Source organism: Gopherus evgoodei, chromosome 7, assembly GCF_007399415.2.
Source record: "Gopherus evgoodei ecotype Sinaloan lineage chromosome 7, rGopEvg1_v1.p, whole genome shotgun sequence".
Classification (NCBI taxonomy): Eukaryota; Metazoa; Chordata; order Testudines; family Testudinidae; genus Gopherus; species Gopherus evgoodei.
In genome coordinates this window covers 44,714,643-44,736,194 of record NC_044328.1, presented here as the reverse complement: position 1 = coordinate 44,736,194, position 21,552 = coordinate 44,714,643, and the positions used below count along the sequence as shown (strand labels likewise).

The window sequence follows — 21,552 nt, the reverse complement described above, 5'->3', positions numbered from 1 at the left end:
TACAGACAAATGAGTTCCAATCTTAAATTTCAATAAATAATAGACAATTTTGTAATAAGAAGCTCTATTTGTCCTTTAGGGCTAACTCAGGCTTAGCAGCTGAGGATCCCTTGCTTATGTCTAGAAACCATGCCACCAGAATCCAAGGAGCAATGAGATACAGTTCCGCCTTGTTAGGGGTTTTTATTCCTGTTTCCCCTTCTGCTTTGAGCTGCAAATTTAGCTGATGTGAGGAATTCACTTGCAAGATTCTTCTTCATGGATGGCAGAAGAGTAAACAACTAAGTCTTTTGTCCTCTTCAACATTCTACTCAATCTGTCTGGTGTTGATGAGCCTTCCTTGTTGGGCAGGACATAACACCTTCTGTCGGAGACCAGCATTTCCCACTAGTTAGTGTATCTCTCCTATCTCATGATTTACACAGTTACAGGGGCTTACAGTGCAAATGTTCAAATATTACCTTACAATATGGGATATGGATATTTTAAGTGAGATTAATGCATGCGGCAACTCACAAGCATTCTATAAAGTCTAAACACATTCTTATAATTCTAATACCTATTTTAACAATACAAACACACAGGTGAGCCAGACTGATTTCAACTATATATTTGTCAGTATTCAACTGAGGTATCGGGACCATGGTGTTTGCTGGCCCCTGGTCTGCCAGCATCACAGCCAGAACAGAGTTCTGAAGAGGTAAATTGATATAAGGATGATTGGGGTATTTTGCATAGATAGTGATGAGATGAGATGTGGTATGGCCAGAAAAGTAGAAGTTGGGGTAATCATAGCAAATGATGACCAAAGAGTAATTAAGAATTTGTGTAGTAAGGATGAAAAGGAAAGAATAATTATTGGTAGCTAGAGACAATTCTCCTTTAGCTAAGGGGTTAGTGGCTTGTCCTATGTTTTAGCAGAAAACTATCTTGCGTTCTGTTCACCACATTTTGTGTGAGGTTAGCTGATTATTATGGGTCATGGATTGTTATGAGTGTAACATATAATGTTTTCTATGTTAAAAGGTAAAATACATTTTTATTTAATGTTTTTACACATATGTTGACACTTTCCAGTCTTTCAGTCTTGGTGAAATTAATTTTGTATTTACAGCCTTCTAGTGGTTGAAGGGAAGAAGTGCACAAATCAGGAGGTATCCGAAATCAAGACTATACTGGTAGGAGGGGACAAAGTGAACTCTGCATGGCTGCTGCCCTGATGGATGATAACTGGAAATTGCCCAGTTTACTTCCAGCGATTCACTCTTAACAGCTGGATGTAGGCAAAGAACAAGAATGCAAGTGACAAGCACAGGAGAGCAACCTCATTCTCCCACAAGCCTCAGGTGCTGTAGTTGATATCTTGCTGCTGCAAGTACACCTCTCCAGGTACCCTGCAATAAACAGACACGGGTGTTTGACACTGTTCAAACAAATACAACACCGTGATTGTTTTTCATTTTAAACGTTACGATGATAAGTTTTAGTGGTGATACGTGAGAAAGTATTGATTAGAAGCAGGCACAGCGAAGGAGGGCACTGTGCAAGTCTCTCCTTCTGTTCCTTTCCCACAGCTTTGCTAATGCAAATAGGTCCTGACCTGCAAGGTTGTCACTTCAAGTTATTGTGATCCTGTCTTGGACAAAGACTGCTCTCTGGAGGCTATCTGGAGAATACCAAACTCACTAACTCTTTTAATTTGTGTAATTAGTCATAAGGGCTACTAATTAGTGAAAAATAGAGTGCAATAAGTTTCTGCAACATCTAGCTCTATGATATTCCCTGTAGTGAAGTATGGCAGTGCTTCATTCAGAGAGTGCTATCTTCTCTTTATTTTACAGTTGCTTGGAAGCAACTGTGGGGAAGCCTTTTGCTTGGTGGGCTGCAGTAGATAAGGCATGTTATGGAAGTGATGCATTTGCTCTTGTGGACAGCTGCCAGCCTTGACCCACCCACCTGGATGCTTCCTGAATGAAGAGATGTAGTCCATGTTCAGATGCTTAGAAGAACCTTGATAAATAAATCTGGTTCTTCTAAATCAGGGATCGACAACATTTGGTACGCAGCCCGCCAGGGTAAGCACCCTGGCGGGCCGGGCTGGTTTGTTTACCAGCCGTGTCTGCAGGTTCAGCCAATCGTGGCTCCCACTGGCCATGGTTCACCGCTCCAGGCCAACGGGGGCTGTGGGAAATGGCCTAGGCTGAGGGATGTGCTGGCTGCCACTTCCCGACGCCCTCATTGGCCTGGAGCGGCGAACCGTGGCCAGTGGGAGCCGCAATTGGCCAAATCTGTGGACGCGGCTGGTAAACAAACTGGCCCGGCCCGCCAGGGTACTAAAGGTTGCCGATCCCTGTTCTAAATAAATGAGCTGTCCTTATTAATGGGACATTGTACTGGTTTTTATTGGGCCTATTGTATGTCTCTATGTATTCTGTAATTCTACAGTAGCTGTTGCTGTTTTATCAAGCTATAAAACTCATGTAAGAGTGTATTATGTGTCCTGCCTAGTGAGTTCCTATAATGAGCCCTTCTAAGTACTGATGATGTGACTATGTGAGTCCCCAGGTGAGCCATTAAGTGTTTGTAAGTACTTTAACTGTAATACATATGCTCCTGTAACATCCTGCTATGAACTTCCTGTGAGCCCACTCTGCATGAACCTCTGTGGTTTCCCATATGTGCCCTGACAAACCCTAAGTTACATAAATGCTTAATGTGATCTTGTTGTTCACTTGCTATATGCCTCCTGTGTTGCCTAAAATTGCCATGTGAAATGCCCCCATGTAGTTCTCTGGTCTGAAAATGCCTTGTAATTCCCAATAGGTGACCTCCATGATATCCATGTTCTTTGTTTCCTGAAAGTGCCTTTGTCTTGCATCTGTCCTGATAAATTTTGTAATGGTGGTGCAGGTTATCTGCATGAGGAACAGCCAGAACCAAATTCTAACCTAATAATTACAGTGACTCTTTGATTACCATGCCTGCTGATTTACAATAGAGAAATCTAGTGACATTTACAGATTCGCCTTCCTTTGTGTGAGGGAAAAAAGAGATAACTGGAGACACTGCACTGACTATCACACTTCAGAAGGGGAAAAATATTGCACGCAAGGAATCAAACAAACACAACTAGTTAGAGACTGTCATGGTACAATTCCCCACTCTGAACCTTAGCGTTCAAAAGATGGGGTACCAGCATGAATTCCTCTAAGCTCAATCACCAGCTTAGAACCTGTAGTGCTGCCACCAACCAGGAATTCCAGTGCCTGGTACACTCTGGTCCCCCGAAAACCTGGCCCGGGGACCCCCAAGACCCAGACCCTCTGGATCTTAACACAAGGAAAGTAAACCCTTTCCTTCACCATTGCCTCTCCCAGCCTTCCCCTCCCTGGGTTACCCTGGAAGATCACTGTGATTCAAACTCCTTGAATCTTAAAACAGAGAGGAAAATTTACCTTCCCCCCTCCTTCTCTCTTCCCCTCCCAGATTCTCCCTGAGACAGAAAGTAATCCTAACACAGAGAGAATTTAGCCTCTCTCTCTCCCTTCCCTCCTTTCTCCCCACCAATTCCCTGGTGAATCCAGACCCAGTCCCCTGGGGTCTCACCAGAATAAAAAAACAATCAGGTTCTTAAACAAGAAAAGCTTTTAATTAAAGAGAGAAAAACAGTAAAAATTATCTTTGTAAATTTAAAATGTAATAGGTACAGGGTCTTTCAGCTATAGACACTGGGAATACTCTCCCAGCCTAAGTATACCAGTACAAATTAAAATCTTTTCAGCAAAATACCAATTTGAACTCCTTTCAGCCAAATACACATTTGCAAATAAAGAAAACAAACATAAACCTAACTCGCTTTATCTATCTAGTACTCACTATTCTGAATCTATAAGAACCTGTATCAGGGAGATTGGAGAGAAACCTGGTTGCACGTCTGGTCCCTCTGAGCCCCCAGAGTGAACAACAGCCAAAACTAACAGCACAGCACAAAAACTTCCCTCCCTCAAGATTTGAAAGTATCCTGTCCTCTGATTGGTCCTCTGGTCAGGTGACAGCCAGGCTTACTGAACTTGTTAACCCTTTACAGTCAAAGAGCTATAAAGTACTTCTGTGCTATTAACTTTTCTTATCTGTTTATGACAGAGACATCTACCTATGCATTTTAAATAATTTTAGATTATACATACTGGGTGAGGTTCAGAGAAGTACTCAAGTTTCTTGAGCACTTCTGAAAATCTCACCCGTGGTGCTGTTTATATTTAGTGCAGCATTTAAGGTTATATGTACTGATATGTGAAGAAATGTTGCTAAAGTATTATGTACCATTTTTGCATAACACATTATGTTAAAAGAACATTTAAAAAACGGTGAAGGTAGAGATTTTGGAAGAACAATACTATTATATATGGAAATGACTAACACAGCTCCCTCTAATGGATAATATTTATTACTTGATATTCCTGTGTACTGTTCTTCCTGTTAATAAGTTAGTTAAACATTGGCTCTCTGTATGTGTATTGACACTGCCACTTCTCTTTCAACAGGGATCACATCATGGCCTCCTATTTATGCTTCATGCCATGTGGTATGTCAGACTCCTGTGTATCCAAAAATACTCTATAAATTGAGTGCTTGTATGTACCCCTGTGGTGAAATGTGTCAGGTATGACAGCCTCTACCTTCCCTCAGCACTTTTGGGTTGTTTTTGGTGGTTGGTGAACAGAGTGAGTACTTACGTGGAAGAGTTCAAATGGAAAACTGCTCCTTGGAGCTCATTGATGGTCAGGGCCTAAAATAGGAAACATATGTTTAAAAAATCTAATCTGTTAGAAACTGGCAGATGAAGAAATTATACAGCAAGAACAGCAGTGCCTCCCCAGAAACATGGAATGTTCCATTTTGACAGGGGTCACTTCTCAACCTTTTCCATACTGTATTCAGAGATTTGGGAAATGCAGCATGACCATGATGCCCTGACACAATTTTGGCAATGGTTCTTCACCTATTCCGTATCGTGACCACCCTCTGTTCAGCAATTTAGGAAGTGCAGTGTGGCCATGATGCCTGACACTTATTCATGACCCCTGGTTGTGAACCCTGGAATTATGAGAATCAAAGATAATTAATTATGGGCTAATTATCAAATGAATCTGCCCTGTAGCTTTTAAAACATATGTCCCTCTCTTTCATCAGGCGTTTCAAGGTAGACACGCATCTGGGCTGCTTTTGTCTTTGGCTAGCACTGGAGAGACTCCTTGGTGCCAGGATGTTTGGAGTGGAGTTAGGACAGGAGAGGGAAGAGGGAGGGGATGAGATTCTCATAAAAACAAAGCCTCAAACATCAGAAAAAATAGCAGAACATGGGGAAGAGATTCCTAAGTCTGAATGGGGAAAAAAGAACAAAACATTCAGCTAAAGGCTTTTCTTTTGCGAATCTCATTGTAAACGTATATGGAAATGTTTATTCTTAGCCCTCAGAAGCAGGAATTTAATCAATCTTCATTGAAAAGAAGATAGTGATTTGTTTTACAGCATCAATATTGGATGCTGCCAGTAAATGGTGCTGTAGTTTCTATAAGAATTATATTTAGGGCAGACTTCATATAAACTGTGTTTTATTATAAGAATACAGTAAAGCTCATGTTCTGGCATGGTTTGTGAATGTGCATGTGTGCTTATTGTTTCCTTTACTTCTGATGAGTATCATTATATGTGACAAAGCACAGTACCAACTTTACAGAGTGAGAGACAGAAATGCAGATTTACAGATGTTATCAGTCAGACAAACACAGACAGTCGGCATTTTCTTGGTCAGACAGAGGTGGGCTTCTAGGACTTCTTCAGAAGACATATGAAGAAGACAGTCTACCAAGATAGACTGGATGATATTTTTGATTAGTACATGGTAGTATCAGGTGATTCTATTCTGTCTTTGGCTAAGAGCTTGTGAACAATCCGAGACATGAGAAGTGAGATGGCAAACAGGCTTGAGGGATTTTGTACAATCGGGGATGAAGTTCACTTTACTTTTGAACCTTCCGTTTTGCACTTTGCCAAATCTTCCACATAAGGGCTGTGACTCACATTCATTCCATAATGGAAGATGCTGACCCATTTGATCCAGGACAGCCAACTCAGCATGGAGTTCAGGTTTACAAGGAACCCACCAAAGACCTGTAGGAGACAGTGCAAAAAAACAATGCAGACCACATTATAAACAATATGCTTGTCTTTTGTCCCTCAAAGTGCTTGGGAGTTGTTCCTCAGTACCAGACACCTTGAGCCAAATAGTGGCCCTCATTCATGAAAGGGAGAATAGGGAAATTTATCAGATATACGGTGTTCCTATCCACTGTATTCTGAGTAGGAAAATAACAATGCTAAGGATGTTTCTCCAGTTTCTGTGTTGTTAAAAATAATCTAATTTAAGATTACTAGTATATTTATTAGCTAAAAATTGTTTTGTAAAATATTTTTTCAGACTATTTGGCCCTAAAGTTTACTAGGACTTCCTAATACTAGTAGCTTTCATTTAAAATGATTAGCTTAGAACAGTGGCTAATGTGTGTGTTCAGTAACTACTTTTTCATTTTAGGCACCTCTAGTAGCTACATGTTGTTTGTATTGTGCAGTGTATTACAATAAAAAATACAAAGACCATTAAAGCCTGGACTGAAGCCTCTTCTAATCATACATCCCAGTGGGGAGGATAATGTACCATTCCATATTTTTCATACAATATGTGTGAGAAGTTAAAAAGTCTGTAATGTTTTCCATTATTAAATTGCTTTACAAATATTTAATAAACAGATCTCAAACCACCCATTTGAAATAGGTAAGGATTAACCTCATTTACAAGTGGAAAAACTGAGCCAGAGACTTTGTGACTTACCAAAGATCACAGGTACAGTAATGGAATGTTAAACTGCATTATACTGTTCAGAGTAGCAGCCGTGTTAGTCTGTATCCGCAAAAAGAACAAGAGTACTTGTGGCACCTTAGAGACAAACAAATTTAGTTCAGCATGAGCTTTTGTGAGTTATAGCTTACTTCTTCGGATGCATAGACTGGAACACACCTTTTCATGTTCTCTGTATGTATAAATATCTCCTGTCTGTGTGTTCCATTCTATGCATCCGAAGAAGTGAGCTATAGCTCGCGAAAGCTCATGCTGAAATAAATTTGTTAGTCTCTAAGGTGCCACAAGTACTCCTGTTCATTATACTGTTCAGTCACTAGGTGCCACTGCATGAAAATACCTGGCAGAGTGGTAAAGGATCTTATGATGAACACATCTGGGGTATATAATAAAAAATTGGGTAGAAACTCATAAACGTTCCTCTCCACGGAGATCTTTAGTAAAAGGCGAAAGATTTATATGATCTGAAGAGAAACCAGAGTATATAATAAGCAAGCTCTGTAGCCAGTCCATATCTGGTACAGGAATGTGACATGGTATCAGGAGTAAACTAAGAACAGAAACAGAAGGAAAATAGCAACAATGTTGCAAACAGAAGGAACAAAGCAACAAAGATTGCAGGATCTCATCAACATGCCACTCTTTAATGCCCCAGAGAACTTCAGCTTTGACAGACAGACTGGAAACCATATTCTGCAAGATTTCACATTGCTATCCAGCTGCACAAAGAAACTGGAAATATACAGGTATCAAATCACCTTTATGCTATGGAGAAACAGATAGAACATATCCTTAAATCTTTTGACTTTACTGAAGACAGTCACAAAGATGACTCTGAAAGGGTTCTGGCTATGTTTGATGCATACTTAATACCTCAGAGAAATGTGGTTTATGAAAGAGTATGTTTTCACCTGAGAATTCAAGAACCAGGAGAAAATGTTAATGTTTTATAAGAGCTCTGCATACATTGGATCTGAGGAATGCAAAGTATGAAAATACCAGAGAGAGGCTGGTTATTGGGTTAACAGAAAAAAAAACCTTTCACAGCAGCTATAGTTGAAGGCAGATTTAACCCTAGCCACAGCTATTGAAATAGCAAAACAGACTGAAATGGTGAAACAGCAAAACATAGAGAAATTTGTTTACAGTTTCTAAGCTAGTTTCAGTTTTTTCAAGTTTTTCAGACATTTGAGTGTTAAAAGTCATTACCATAAAACCCCTGAAGAAAAGAGCAAGAACTCCCAGGCGACAAATTCCAGCCTAGATGCATAGGATATGGAAAAAGTCATGTCCTAAGAGATAATGCATGTCCAGACAGAAGCACACAGTGTAATACATGCAGGAAATATGGACATATTGCAGGTGTTTTGTCACACCAAAGCAGTCTGGAAGTTGACTCATATTACAGACAAACAAGAGCCGTTGTTTCTGGGATTTATCACTTGTGATGACATAGATCCTGCATGCAGAGTGAAATTTAATATTTATGACAAGACTCTTGACTTTCAAACTAACTCAGGAGCCGATGATACATCATTTCAGAAGGAACTTACAGTCACCTTCAACCCCTTCTAGAGATGAAGTGACAGAACTCTGACTAGCCCTGGAGGTATTCTGAACTGCATGGTCCAGTTCATCACAGAAACAATCTACACAGACAAAAGCTATGCATTCAGTGTGCATGTGACTAAAGGATCAAACAACCTTCACTGCTGCAGTGTGGCAGCCGTGATGGGCCTAGTGAAAAATAAGAAAGAACCTGATGGAGGATTTGATGATATAGTACTTTTGAAAGGACATCCAGTACAAATCAACTTGAGGTAATACTGAACCAGACAGTGTACAAACACTATTAGCAGAGAAACCTTGAAAGAAACTAGCTGCAGGATTTATGCAAATTTAGATTACATCATTACCTGGTTGTAGTGGGCTATTTTCCCAGGTATATAAAAATAATGTACTTGAAAGATATAACATGTTGCAGTATTATCAAGAAATTCAAATGTACTTTTGTTCACATCGGTATTCCAGAACAACTAGTGACAGACAATGGACCACTGTTCACTGGAGCAGAATTTACCTGAATCCAAATGAAATATGTTATTTACTATATTACGAGTGGCTCATGTTATCCACAAGAGAATGGAAAGGCTGAGAGACCTGTACAGATAGTCAAGAAAATCCTACAGCTGAAAGATCCATTTCCTGTTCTTCTGAGTTACAGATCAACACCAATAGTGGCTACTGGATATAGTCCAGTACAACTCCTGACGGAAAAATACCTCAGAAAGACTGTTCCAGTTTTGGAAAAGAATGTATCCAAAGTGCCCAGACATGGAGAGAGTAGCCAAGTCAGATAAAAAGGCTAGAAGAGTTTATGAACACTTTTACAACAGACGTCATTCAGTTGAGAACTGCCGGATCTACAATATGGTGACTGTGTTCATGTCAAAATGAATGGAGAAAAAGGATGGACACCTCTAGCTGTTGTAAAGAAAATCCAGCACCCAGATTATATGTGATTGAGATTGGCAATGGAGAGTTCAGCAGAGACCACCAACATCTACAGTTTCTTTCCTCAGAAAGAACAATCAACAGAGCAAACGCTACAGATGACAGATGCAGAACAACAAGAAGAATACTCAGGAATTCCAAACCAACCACAGCCTGTCATTGAAACTAACAGACAGCTAGATGACCAAGTTGTTACACATTTGGGTCATATAATTAGAATACCAATACGATACAGGCACACTTAACAGACTAATACCTACTGAACTTCAAAGACAATGAGACAGTGTAAATATTGTAAATGGTAGGAATATAGAACTTAAAAGGGGAGATGTACTGGAATGCTAAACTGTATTATGCTGTTCATACACTAGGTGGTGTTGTGTACAAAATACAGTAGAACCTTATTTATCGGACCTGCATTATCTGGCTCTCCATATTAACTCAACAACCAGTACACGCACATCCAGAAGTGGGCAGTCTCTCCTGTGGCCCTAGATGGCGCTGCAGCCTCACAATTTCCAATTCTCTGAATTATCCGAATTTTTGATTATCCAATGTGGCCCTGATCCTAATGAGATCAGATAAATGGGATTCTGCTGTACCTTATTTACACTAACCTCAGCTATACCTGGCAAAGTGGTAAAGGATCTTATGATGATCACATCTGGTGTGTATAAGCAAGCTGTAGTAGCCAGTCCATATCTGGTACAGGAACGTGACAGGAGCAGAGGCAGGATTAGAATTCAGGCATTGCTGACTGCCTGTCTTGTGCTCAGAGCAGACCAGACCTTTCCTCTTAGACCAGATGTACTAATAACATATTGTTTATAGCTACAGTTGCTCTGTATCTTGCTTTCCTATGTCATAAATACTCCTGATTTTTTAAAAATGCACCTTCCCAGACCATTCCAGTAGGGACCCAAACCAAAGCCTCAGATCTGAGCACCCCTTCAATTTGGGATATTTGAACTGAATGTTGAGATTTAGGCCCATCTCTGATTCCAGTAGACTCTATACATCCTGCAAGGCTGCTCTTGAGTGGATAAAAAGTTCTCACCATCATGAAGACGAAGGGCAGTGCAATTAAGACATTAGTGATGGTGAAGGTGCTGATGCTGGTGCTCACCAGGAAGGCCATGCTCATGGCTGTCAGATTTGTCAGGCTGAGGGAAAGACCATACAGGAAGAAAGATCCTGCATCCTGTTTCAGACCTGTATATGATGACAGAGAGAAAATGACTCAGTACTGTGAGAAGGTCTGGATCCATAACAGGCATTGCCATGGAATTGCTACAGTATAAGGTGGTTCCCAGTACAAGACTCCAACTTGGTATTTTCTCGAATTAAAGGCGTAATAACAAGCACTGCGGTGCATGCTTTCAGTGCTGGATCCATAGAGTATCCTTCCAGGACAATGTTGTGAAAAATCTGCCATGACTAAATTTTAGTTTGTATTTTGGGCATGGTTATGACAAAGCTCATTGGGTCCATGAGGAATTTGCAGGGTGGGGCCGTGAGTGCCAGATTTACCACTAAAGAGCTGCTAGAGAGTGCACCTCGCAACATGTTTTTATTTACTGGAAAGCTAGGCCTGTTTTCATCCTAGTGTATATAATCATACTAAAATTAACAGTTTGGTTGCGTGGGTTTGTTTAACTCTTCACATGTCTCAAAAATTGAGACCATCTGATTGGTTTTCCTGCACTATTACCTAAGCTCTGGGGGAACCTTAGAAGGCCACACTGCCGGAGTCCTGTCCGGAACTGATACAGCACTGCTTTGTGAAAACTCAACCAACTGGAGTCAGAGCTAGTGGTATACTAGAAATAAGATGATTTTGTGTGTGGGTGTCTTATTGGGGGGGGGGGGAGAAAAAATGATGAACAGAAGCACCCTGGGAAGTTCTAGACAAAGTTTGTACATAAGGAGAGAATTTTTTACCTCTGATTATGAGCAATGTAATATAACTGCACAAATTAATAACAAAGCACAGTCACCACAGAAATCTGTGCAATGACATTTCATTCTTGCCAGAGTTTGATATTACTCCCAAAGTTTTTGTGGCATTTTCCCATGGTGATTTTTGTCCTGAATCACTTCCTCAAAGAGTTGCTGAGCTAAAGGAAATTCAGTACTTACCCATCATGAAGTACTATACGCCAGAGAACATCAACAAGAGGATGATATGATTGGGAATCAGATCAGCAAACACCTTGGTCAGAAAATATGCTGAGGTCCTGTAGTATCCCCTAGAGTTCTCGTGACTGGAAAAATGTATGCAATAAATAAAAACATTGAAAATCAAAGTAGCTACTTCATATATTAATATTTAACTCTATAACCATGTTAGCGTTTGAGTCCTTTCCTTACTCCTGTCTCCCTCAATTTCATCAGAACTTTCTTCATCTCCAAATAGATATGCCATTAAATAATTAGTAAGCACAACAGCCTGAAGAAAAACTATCCCCTTCATCTTCATCTTTGATACACCTTTCTCATTTACCCTTACTTTCTGAAACATATACATTGAGCTTTATCTTCTACTATTTCTGCCTCCTGTTTCTTCCTGGTCTGTAAATCTTCCTATCACATCTAAAACATCACCCACAGATGATGCTATCCTGACTTCTCCTCTGATGAAACTCTCCTCCATGCCTCTATCTCCTCTTGTCTTACTGCTTGTAACTTCCTCCTTCAGTGGTCTTCCTCTGACCCAAATTTCAATTTGTCCAAAATGTGGTGGCCAGTCTCTTCATCCATATCTAGAAATGTGAAAACATCAGAAATCTTCTCCAGCTTCAAGTGTCCTGTCTGCTTCAGAATCCAGTAATACAATTTCCCCTATCCAAGGCAGGGCTCTATCTTACTTTCATTGATTGCAAATGATATAGGATTATACCTTAAATTCTTAGAAGAACTTGCCCAAAATACACACACATACACATACTCTATTTTTTTTTCTTTCAAAGTAATCTTTCCTTTTTCTGTAACCAGTCCTCGCTCTCCTCAAATATCCAATTCCTTTCTTTCCCCCCTCGTGGTTTCTCCAGAGTAGGATGTAGAAACTGCACCTTTCCAGTATTTAGTCTTTTCTTTCTGAAATGTGTCCATTCACTTCTCTCTACTGTTACTCTGCCATGTCTGTAGATGCTACTTGCATGCTATATTGTGACTGACCGAACAGTGTCCTTATATTTGTATGTATACATTTCAATTGTCTATTATTGTATTTGTTTTGAAATAATACTGAGCATTTTAATGTTGGGAGCTGAGCCAGACTTTCTCAGATCCATGATCTGCTGGCCATTTCTAAGGTTCAGCTGGACCTAAATTATGTGGTAAGGCATCCTTATTTCTGAGGTGTTCTGGTGTGGAAATCTGGAAATTCTGTGGCAAGGTTTAGAAAAAGTGCAACTTTTTTTAAATGAGTGAAACCTGAAAACGAATAATACAATCTATTCATTATTCCTGTGTCATTTTCATTTTGATGTCAAAATCAAGTCATTTCACACTGTCCCAGATTTTTAGTTTTTAAGGTGCTGCTGATTTTGGTATTGAAAATGCATAACTGTTGTAAAAGCCTGTTGGGGAAGCTGAAGATTTTGGTAACGGGACAGGGAACAGATGGGGCTGTTGGCATCTTGGGAAGGCATTGGAGAGTTTGGAATCTGACATCTACAACGCATCTGAGGCTTTTGGCATTGGGAGTGGGGATGCATTGTCTCTTTCCCTTCCTTTTTTAGACAGATGTGGACATGATTTTAAATTTTGGGAGGGCTTGATTATTGGAGCACAATTCTGTGGTGGTGTGTAGATCTGCAGCAAACTCTGCAGCCACAGCCAGTTTATGCCTGTTTCCAGCATTTTGATTTGAAGGAGTTTTAGAGTCACTCACATGAAGAGTTTTCTCTCATTGATTAAGAGCTCCACTGCAGACAGATTCCCAAAGATCTGATTGATGACCAGGAAGAAGAAAGTTCCCAACCTGCAGAGAAGGGAGGAAAAGGAAAAGAGATTTATTTGGCGTTCTCTGCTGGACTTGTACACAAAGGGCAGAGAGTTCTCTCATGCTTTGTACTGCTCTCACATTACACTGCCTTGGAAGTTAGGTTTGGGAATCAGATCCTCACCAAGGTAAGTATTCAAAATTTTGGAGTCTGTCACTGTCTTTGCTACTGGGAATATTCTCTGATGTCTTCAGCAGATTTTGGTTCCATATAAGGTTCCCTCTCCAAACCCCTTGGGTGCCCCAGGCTTATATGCTCACTTGGGCTACTTGAAAGGAACTTGTCTGCATCTCTTCATTCATTCTGTGTGTTACTCCTTTCATCTATCCATCCGTCCTCCCTCATACTGCCAGCTGGAGGAAGGGAGTAAAGATTCTGTTCTTCCTCTCACCTGTTCTGAAAGGCTTCAGGTAGAGTGGCAGGAACTTGGTAGAAAAGGAGCCCCACCAACACAGAGAAGAAAGTGCCTAAAAGGAACTGACCAATGGATGTCTGAGGATTCCTCAGGATGTTCTTCACATTGTGATTACTCACAACATACAGCTAAGGAAACATACACAAATACATAATTTAAACATACATAAATTAAATCTCCTCCTTGAAATATCCCAGGCCAGTCCACTGGACTTGATTTTTTATTGAGGATTCTTTACAACCCTGATTGGAGTCCTGATTTCTCCTTTGCTTTTTCCTCTGCTTTCTCCATGCTCAAAACTGCATGTTGCAGCTACCTGCTGCCCTAGCAAAAGAAACTAGCTGAAAGTCCCAACTGCACTCTTCACAGGGATTTCTCTTGAGTGAAATGATGCTCAACCTCACCCCCCAGACACTGAGCAAGACTGAGCCCTCCCAAGATGTGCCTGCTCTAATTGATTGGGGCTATGACCCATACCCACACATCATGCATGGCAGGTGCATAGCAATATCCACAAGACAACAGCCTCAGACTGGTGTGATATGAATTCTTTGAAACCAAGTAGTTGGGATTTCCCAGGCTCCCATTGAGGATTATGTGCAAGCTGTAGCTAGGGAGCCTGCCTCTAGTGGAGAATATAAGCTGGAAAAGTTTAGCATCAATCTCATTTTCATAAAGATGGCTTCTAAACTAGAGACAGGCAAATGTCAGAGAAAGTCTCTCCATTGCCTGCAACAATTGTCCTTTCACCTTTACTCTGGGACAATCGCAACCCACTTAACCCCCTAGAGCATATATGTTTTACTTATGTATCTTCACGTATCTATTCTTATTTAAATATACTTCAGTCATCTTCAGTAATAGTTCAGTGCACTACAGCAACTGTAAACAGCAGTATTCTGGATAATTACTGTAGAATACGGTAAATTTTTTTTTAAGGTATCTGACTTCTAATACTTAATTTTCTGATAGGCATTTAAACTGTCCTCCTTCCTCGTAGATACGTCATTTTGGTGGGATATGTGTAAAGCTTAGGAATTGGGTACGTTTGTGCATGCCAGAGAATATTGCCTTATTTTCAAAGACTGTAATAGCAGTAGAATGAGCTCTGAAATGCTTGTCATTTGTTCACATATTTGCTTGCACAGAATTACATTTGGAGTCAGAGAGAGACTGTATGTTTGATTTTTCTCATGATTTAAAAAAATTACCATGCTCTCAGTGGTGCATTCTTGACAACTCCCGGCTGCCTGTGCCTGAGATGGAAGTCATGGTCGTAGGTAAATGTTCACTTTCTGATTTTTTGTTTCAATCTTCCCCTTTTCGTTGCCCTCCCCCCACCCACTCAGTGTGCTGGGTGACTTTGTAAGATCAGTAACGTTAAACATAAACCCCATCAATACAGAGGGCCAGATCCCTAGATGGTGTAAATCAGTGCAGTGGCCTTGACTTTAATGAAGCGATGCCAATTTACACCAGCAGAGGGTCTGATTCATGTTGTATAATGTAATTTACATATCTCAGAAAAAGTTTATTCTCTTCTGTCCATTACATTATTTTTAAGGAAAGTTTTCAATTTACCTGCCTTAAATTGTTCCTTAATGTCACAGTTTATTTTGAATGGAGGACTATAGAAATCCTTCCCAAGCATGACAGCAAAAGTAGCTGCTTTTTCACTGTACACCACAGGCTCAAATTACTGAAGGAGACCCTTCTGAGGTGAGTAGCTGAGGATGTGCTTTCCTACAGGAAGAGCAGGGTTAGGCTCCTCATTAAGGGAGAAATTCAACTCTGTGGCTATGGAGGTTCCCTGGCAGTGGCACCTGTGCAAGTCTGTGGCACCCGGGGGATTAAATATGGGGGGAGACTAGTGTGGTGCACAGCCCAGCTCCACTGGGTCTCCCTGCACAGCACAGTGTAAGGAGGAGTAGATCCTGAGGATCCACTGCTGTGTTAATCCTCTGGTTTTCATTCCCTAGAGCAGGGAAAACTGGCGCCTTGCAGAGCTGCTTCAGCCCAATGCCTCTACAGAGTGACTCAGTGGGCTTCTTCTCCCAACAGCCTCATGGAGATACTCAGCACACAACTTGCTAATTGGCCAGGGCACAGGATCCCTGAATCTGGTCTTATGTGGTTATGAAAAATAAGAATATTTTCGTTGCTATAAGGATTTAATTGGGGTTGGTTTTGCTTTGAGCATGGGGTTGGACTAGATGACCTCCTGAGGTCTCGTCCAACCCTAATCTTCTATGAAGTCTTAGACTCAGATGTCTCACTGGAATTGCTGCTCAGTGAATAAGTCTCTTGCAGGGCACCTCATGAAACTACTGATTGCATTTTCCTCCCCTTTCCCTCACCTGGTGGAAGAATGAGGTGGCATAGGTGACTTTTGTTGGAACTGCATCGCTGAGGTGGCTCTCGAATGACTGTAGGTTTTCCAACTCTTCCTGCAGCTGCTCATAGTAGCAGGACTTGTGGTAGTAGATGGGCAGTGGATTCTTGTCACTACAAGAGCTGCATTGAGAATCGGACTCTCTCACTGAGGCTGCAGACCAGATGGGACAGCCCTAGGTCAAAACTTTCTATTCCTGCTTCAACTTTGCTTTTGAAGGATTTTGAAAGTGTTAGCCAACTCCTAGAAAAGCGACGAAGATTGCTAATAATCACACTAGCATTTTTATGGTCATCACTGCTAGTAACTTTCTGGTCATCATTTGCATACCCTTAAACACAACTGAAAAGCAAAAAGAACCACACAAATCTACATATGAATTAGATGATGCCTTGGCAGGTCTGCTTGCTAAAGGAAAAATATAGCATAAAAAAGTTACGCTGAAATTGCATCTGCATATGCGTAACACTGGCAAGTGACTGAGGTAGAAGGGAATTAGCACCATGCGTGAACAAGAATTATTTTGAGGAGAATCCAGTGTGTTGTGTTCAGACTCTGAGCTAAATGTTGGAATGGGCACTGCAGAAGTTTGGCTACCTCTGTTTTACAATTCCTATATATTTTTTGTTGAAGTGGATTTGCAAGACTTTGTCCTAGCTGCTGCCTCGCCACCACTTCTTTCTTTCTCAGCCAATATAATTTTACAGCACTCACCTAACTCTGGACTAGGCTGGGACTGCATGATCTCTCCACCAATGACATCCAGGAGGAAGTCCAAAGGATTGTTAAATGCTTCACACTGGTAACCTGAAACACACCATATCACAAGAGAAAATCAAAGCTAACCCCACACACAACTAGCAGTGTGAGAAAATGACAAAATCTCTGTGCTAAATATCATCTAAAATGCCATATTTAGTTTCAGGACATTTTGTGGCACAGAAGTTTTCCTTTTTGACATTTTGGAAGTTTTCCTTTTTGACATTTAATTGCAACTGTTGCAATTAAAACCTGTGAAAATCTGAGTTCACACTTTTAATATGATAATTTGTCTTGATGCAATTAAAAATGTTGAGATTTTCAATGAACCTATTTTCACTCAAAAATGCTTCTAATACTGAATGCAAAAAATGTAAAATTACATCAAGTAGGACTTTAAAAAAATTAAGAAAATGCAAAAACCTTTCATTTCAAGGGTTTTGAATTACATCACAAACATTTTATATTGCCCCATACCCAGCCTTCCCAGAGAGCCAAAGAGCTGTTCAGACTAACCAACCAACCTACCTCATGTCAAACTAGTGCCTCCTCAGCAACCAATAATTACCTTAGCCAAACCAGCCTTCTCTTAAAATATATCAACCAGCCTACACCTCTGGCAGATCAGTCTTTCACAACCAACTTCACTCCTAAACCAACTTATTAGTCGACACAATATCTCACAAAGGAAACTGAAATAAACCTCTTGTTTCTTTTAAATGGACCTGTCTGCCTTCCTCATGCATCATGCTTCTGTATATCCTTTAATCTTGTGTGAACTGAACTCCTTTTGGGGCCCAGCTACACTACTTCTTGGATCAATTAAAAAGATGTTGCTGTGCATTGATGCCCGTCATTCCTCTTCCTCAGGATGCATGTGGCGCCTCTGTAGGCAGCACTTTCTTATGTTTTCCTCATCTGCTTCCCCACTTAATCTACTAACTCTTAAATACACCCAGTCCCTGCTGTCTTTGTGAATTAGAGTCCTGGACAAAGAGTTAAATATAGCTCTTTTGCATGGGCAGTGCAAAGCACAACCTTGAAGCAATTAAGTTGGCCTTTGCACACTGTGAGTCTGCTGATGCAGTTAAGATTTGAATCAAAGCAGTTTTCTGTGGTGTCCTTGAATAGTGAACTGCTTGTCTGTCTGTCCAAGGTTCTTCTAGTGCATCCTTTTATTAGCACTAGGTTTGTGCACCTAGAAACTTTGACTGCTACTCTTAAGGGCTCCATTTAAAAAAACCCCATGTGTAGCTGCCCTGTAGCAGTAGGAAATATAATTCTCATCCTGCCACAGTCTCAACCCCTATCTATACTGTTGAAATAACCAGTGGACTCTTTAGCTGGTCCTGCATAAATTATTTCTCCCTCGTTCATCAGCGTTAGATGATCAAGCAGACGGAAGATGGAATGACGTGACTGGTGAATAGAGAAAATCACAGTTCTTCCTTTCCTGGAGAGTCTGCAAAACAGAAGTAGCACGTGGTGAATATCACAGTCCCAAGCCAGCTAGAATTTAGGCCTTAATGGAGCAGAGCATGAGAAACAGAGAATGGCTCACTGGTGCAGCAGCTGAATGATGGAATTAGCTGTGTTGGCATCCAGTCCCATAGTTGGCTCATCCAGGAATACCAGTGAAGGTGCAGTGATTAGCTCCATGCCAATGCTGCACCTCTTCTTCTCACCCCCTGAGACACCATGCAAGAACTCAGTGCCAATCTGATACCACAGAGAAAAAAAAGGAAGCAAAGAACCTCGGAGAGGAGGCAGATGAGTTTAAATACAGGCCGTAGTGAGTGGGATGATCTGAGATGGACACAAATGGTAAACATATAGCTGGGGTGCTTCTGGTCCTTTCAGTCATCTTCCCACATTTTAACAGGGAGAGCTGTATCCTCTCCTGTGTCCCCTCATTCTGAGCTCCAGAAGCCATGCTGGTTTCTCCTTATATCATGTTCACTAGATGTATTATAATTCCATTTGTTATTATTTCAAGCAATTCACTTGGCATTGAAATAATCCTTACAGGTCTGTATTTCCCAGGATCAGGATCACCCTAGCCAGGAGCCAAACTAGAAACAAAGAAGTTGTGGTTTTCATACAAGAGCTGCCCATAAACCAAAGAGCCCACCTCTAAGCTCTGTGAGCCTTACAAGAGCATAGCATTGCTCTCTTACCGGACCTGCCCCACTCCCCTCTCATCTCCATGTCTCCTTCCCCTTAGGGGGAGGTAGGAAGAGAGAGAAATGGCAGAAGAGCCCTGCATCTCCAATGTGTAACCTATTCTAGGAGATTGTGGGACTTTGTCCGTCTCAATGGCTGGCCCATATGAAACATTTGAACCTGCTTCCAGATGACAGACTCAGTCCTTTCGCTCAGGCGGTAAAACGTCATGGTCTCAGCATTGAAAGTCTCAGATTGAAACCCTGCTGTTGGCTGAAGCAGGGTTGGATGTCCAGTACATGCAAAGCTGCAAAAGCGAACACCTGTGTGTGCTCTGTTCACCCTGTGCATACAGAGGATAGAATCTATACATGCAACTCAAATCACACACCTCTGTCACACCAAATAACACACCTCTGTCGCACCAAATCACACACCTCTGTCACTGTTAGTGTGCGAAAAGGGTCCTACCAGGTACTTGTGCACAAACATAAGGAGGCTATTGCTTTAAATGAGGGGTATTGTCAACGTGTGACATGTGCCACCTCTACCTTGTTTTAATAAAGAGATAGGACAGTAACCTTGGTGTCAGCACACTCCCGTAGCCTTAGCTCCTGTATCACTGCATCAACCTTCAGCTGCTTTTCTGCTTCACTGTTCCGGCCTTGTGGGAGGCGCAAGCTGGCAGAGAACTGAAGGTTCTCATGAACAGTGAGTGTTCCCATCAGAATATCCTCCTGTGGCAGCACAAAACAATGGAAAACACTTGCTTTAAGAAGAAAAATCAGCCAGTGCTTTGAGAGAAAAAATCTCCACAGTGGGTCCTAGTACCACCAACACTGTTCTAATAATGTGAAGTCCTTACAGATAGACCGTACCCAAAGAGGATTCTTGGCAAGAGGAATACAGAGGTCTAATGGCTTCCATAGAGTTCTCAATGGGAGAAGGAGACAGAGACTTGTAGTCTCTTAAGGAAAAGATAATGCTTCAAATGGAGAAAATGCCTATGATGACAGAGTCATGTGGTTATGGCTGAGTGAAGTGATATTTCAGGATCCTAAATGGATATTCTACTGTAGCCATAAGGAATACACATATGTGATTAACCAACATCACGAGACCTTGCCACTGCGTGTCCTGGGCATTTCAGGCTCAGCATACTATTCTAGTGAAAAATCAGATAGGCCTGTGCACAAACTGGCGCCATGGGTTCTGCTCTGACTCACCTGTACTATGTAGGCCGAGCATAGGTGAAACCATGAATTTGCTGACCTCCTATCCAGGAAGATTTGTCCACTTCTAAGCCCTTTCGGGTCTTTCCACCCTGCAAGTACATCAAGGAGTCTGAAGAAAATAGGGTGACTTTTCACATAGTTTCTCAGTACAGGGCTTCTCCCTATATCACTCCAACCTATGGACTCTTCCAACCCAGTCCTGCATGCACTCTCCAAGTTCATTCAGCTTTGGATTTCCCAGCACTGCTCTACTAAAGTAACTAAGTGTGACAGTGTACCCCATAAGGCTTTATGGGGGGTGCTTATAAATGTATGTATGATATAACTGGAATAGGGTTTTGCTATATATGCCATGTAACATATCTATGTAAAGGTTATGTTCATCCTAGTTGTATGCAGGCACCATTTATGTGTTCAGAGTTATGAACATTGGCTGTATAATTGCTTGATTTCTAAGTAGCCTTAGGCCATGTCTACACTTACAGTTTTGCAGCGCTGGTAGTTACAGCTGTGTTCGTACAGCTGTGTAGGGCCAGCGCTGCAGTGTGGCCACACTGACAGCTACCAGCGCTGCAGTGTGGCCACATTTGCAGCACTTGCAGCGCTGTTGGGAGTGGTGCATTGTGGGCAGCTATCCCACAGAGCACCTCGTCCCATTTTGGCACTGTGGCTTGTGGGAAGGGGAAGGAAGTGTGCGGGTCTTTCCACTTCCTGTTCCAATGCCCCGTGGTGCTTTGCTACACATTCCGAGCAGTTTGGTGCCATTGTGAGTCTGCAGCGCAATTTCTGAGATTTCTGTTACAAATGGAGCTTGAGCTGCTGAGGACCTTGCTGATGAATGTTACCAGCACATCACGCATGGCAGTGGAGCTATTCCTTCAGCTGCAAAGTGACAGTGAGGAGTCAGATGATGATATTGAAACTCCTGATGCTCAAGACACTCAATTGCTTGTGGCAATAACAGACGTGCTCAGCTCCGTGGACCGGCGCCTTTGGGCTCGGGAAACCAGCACTCAGTGGTGGGATCACATCGTCCTGCAAGCATGGGATGACGAGCAGTGGCTGCAGAACTTTAGGATGAGAAAAGCCACTTTCATGGGACTGTGTGCTGAGCTCGCCCCTACCCTGCGGCGCAGGGACACGAGATT

The 21,552-nt window shown here is 41.5% G+C and overlaps 1 non-coding gene and 1 pseudogene across 1 annotated transcript; both read right to left on the bottom strand.

Moving 5' to 3' along the window:
• Positions 1-1,342: 1,342 nt before the first annotated feature.
• Positions 1,343-21,552, bottom strand: part of LOC115654540 — a 34,414-nt pseudogene continuing 14,204 nt past the window's right edge.
• Positions 7,287-7,403, bottom strand: LOC115655665. The gene has a single exon (XR_004001452.1). It is a non-coding gene; the product is annotated as a U5 spliceosomal RNA (small nuclear RNA).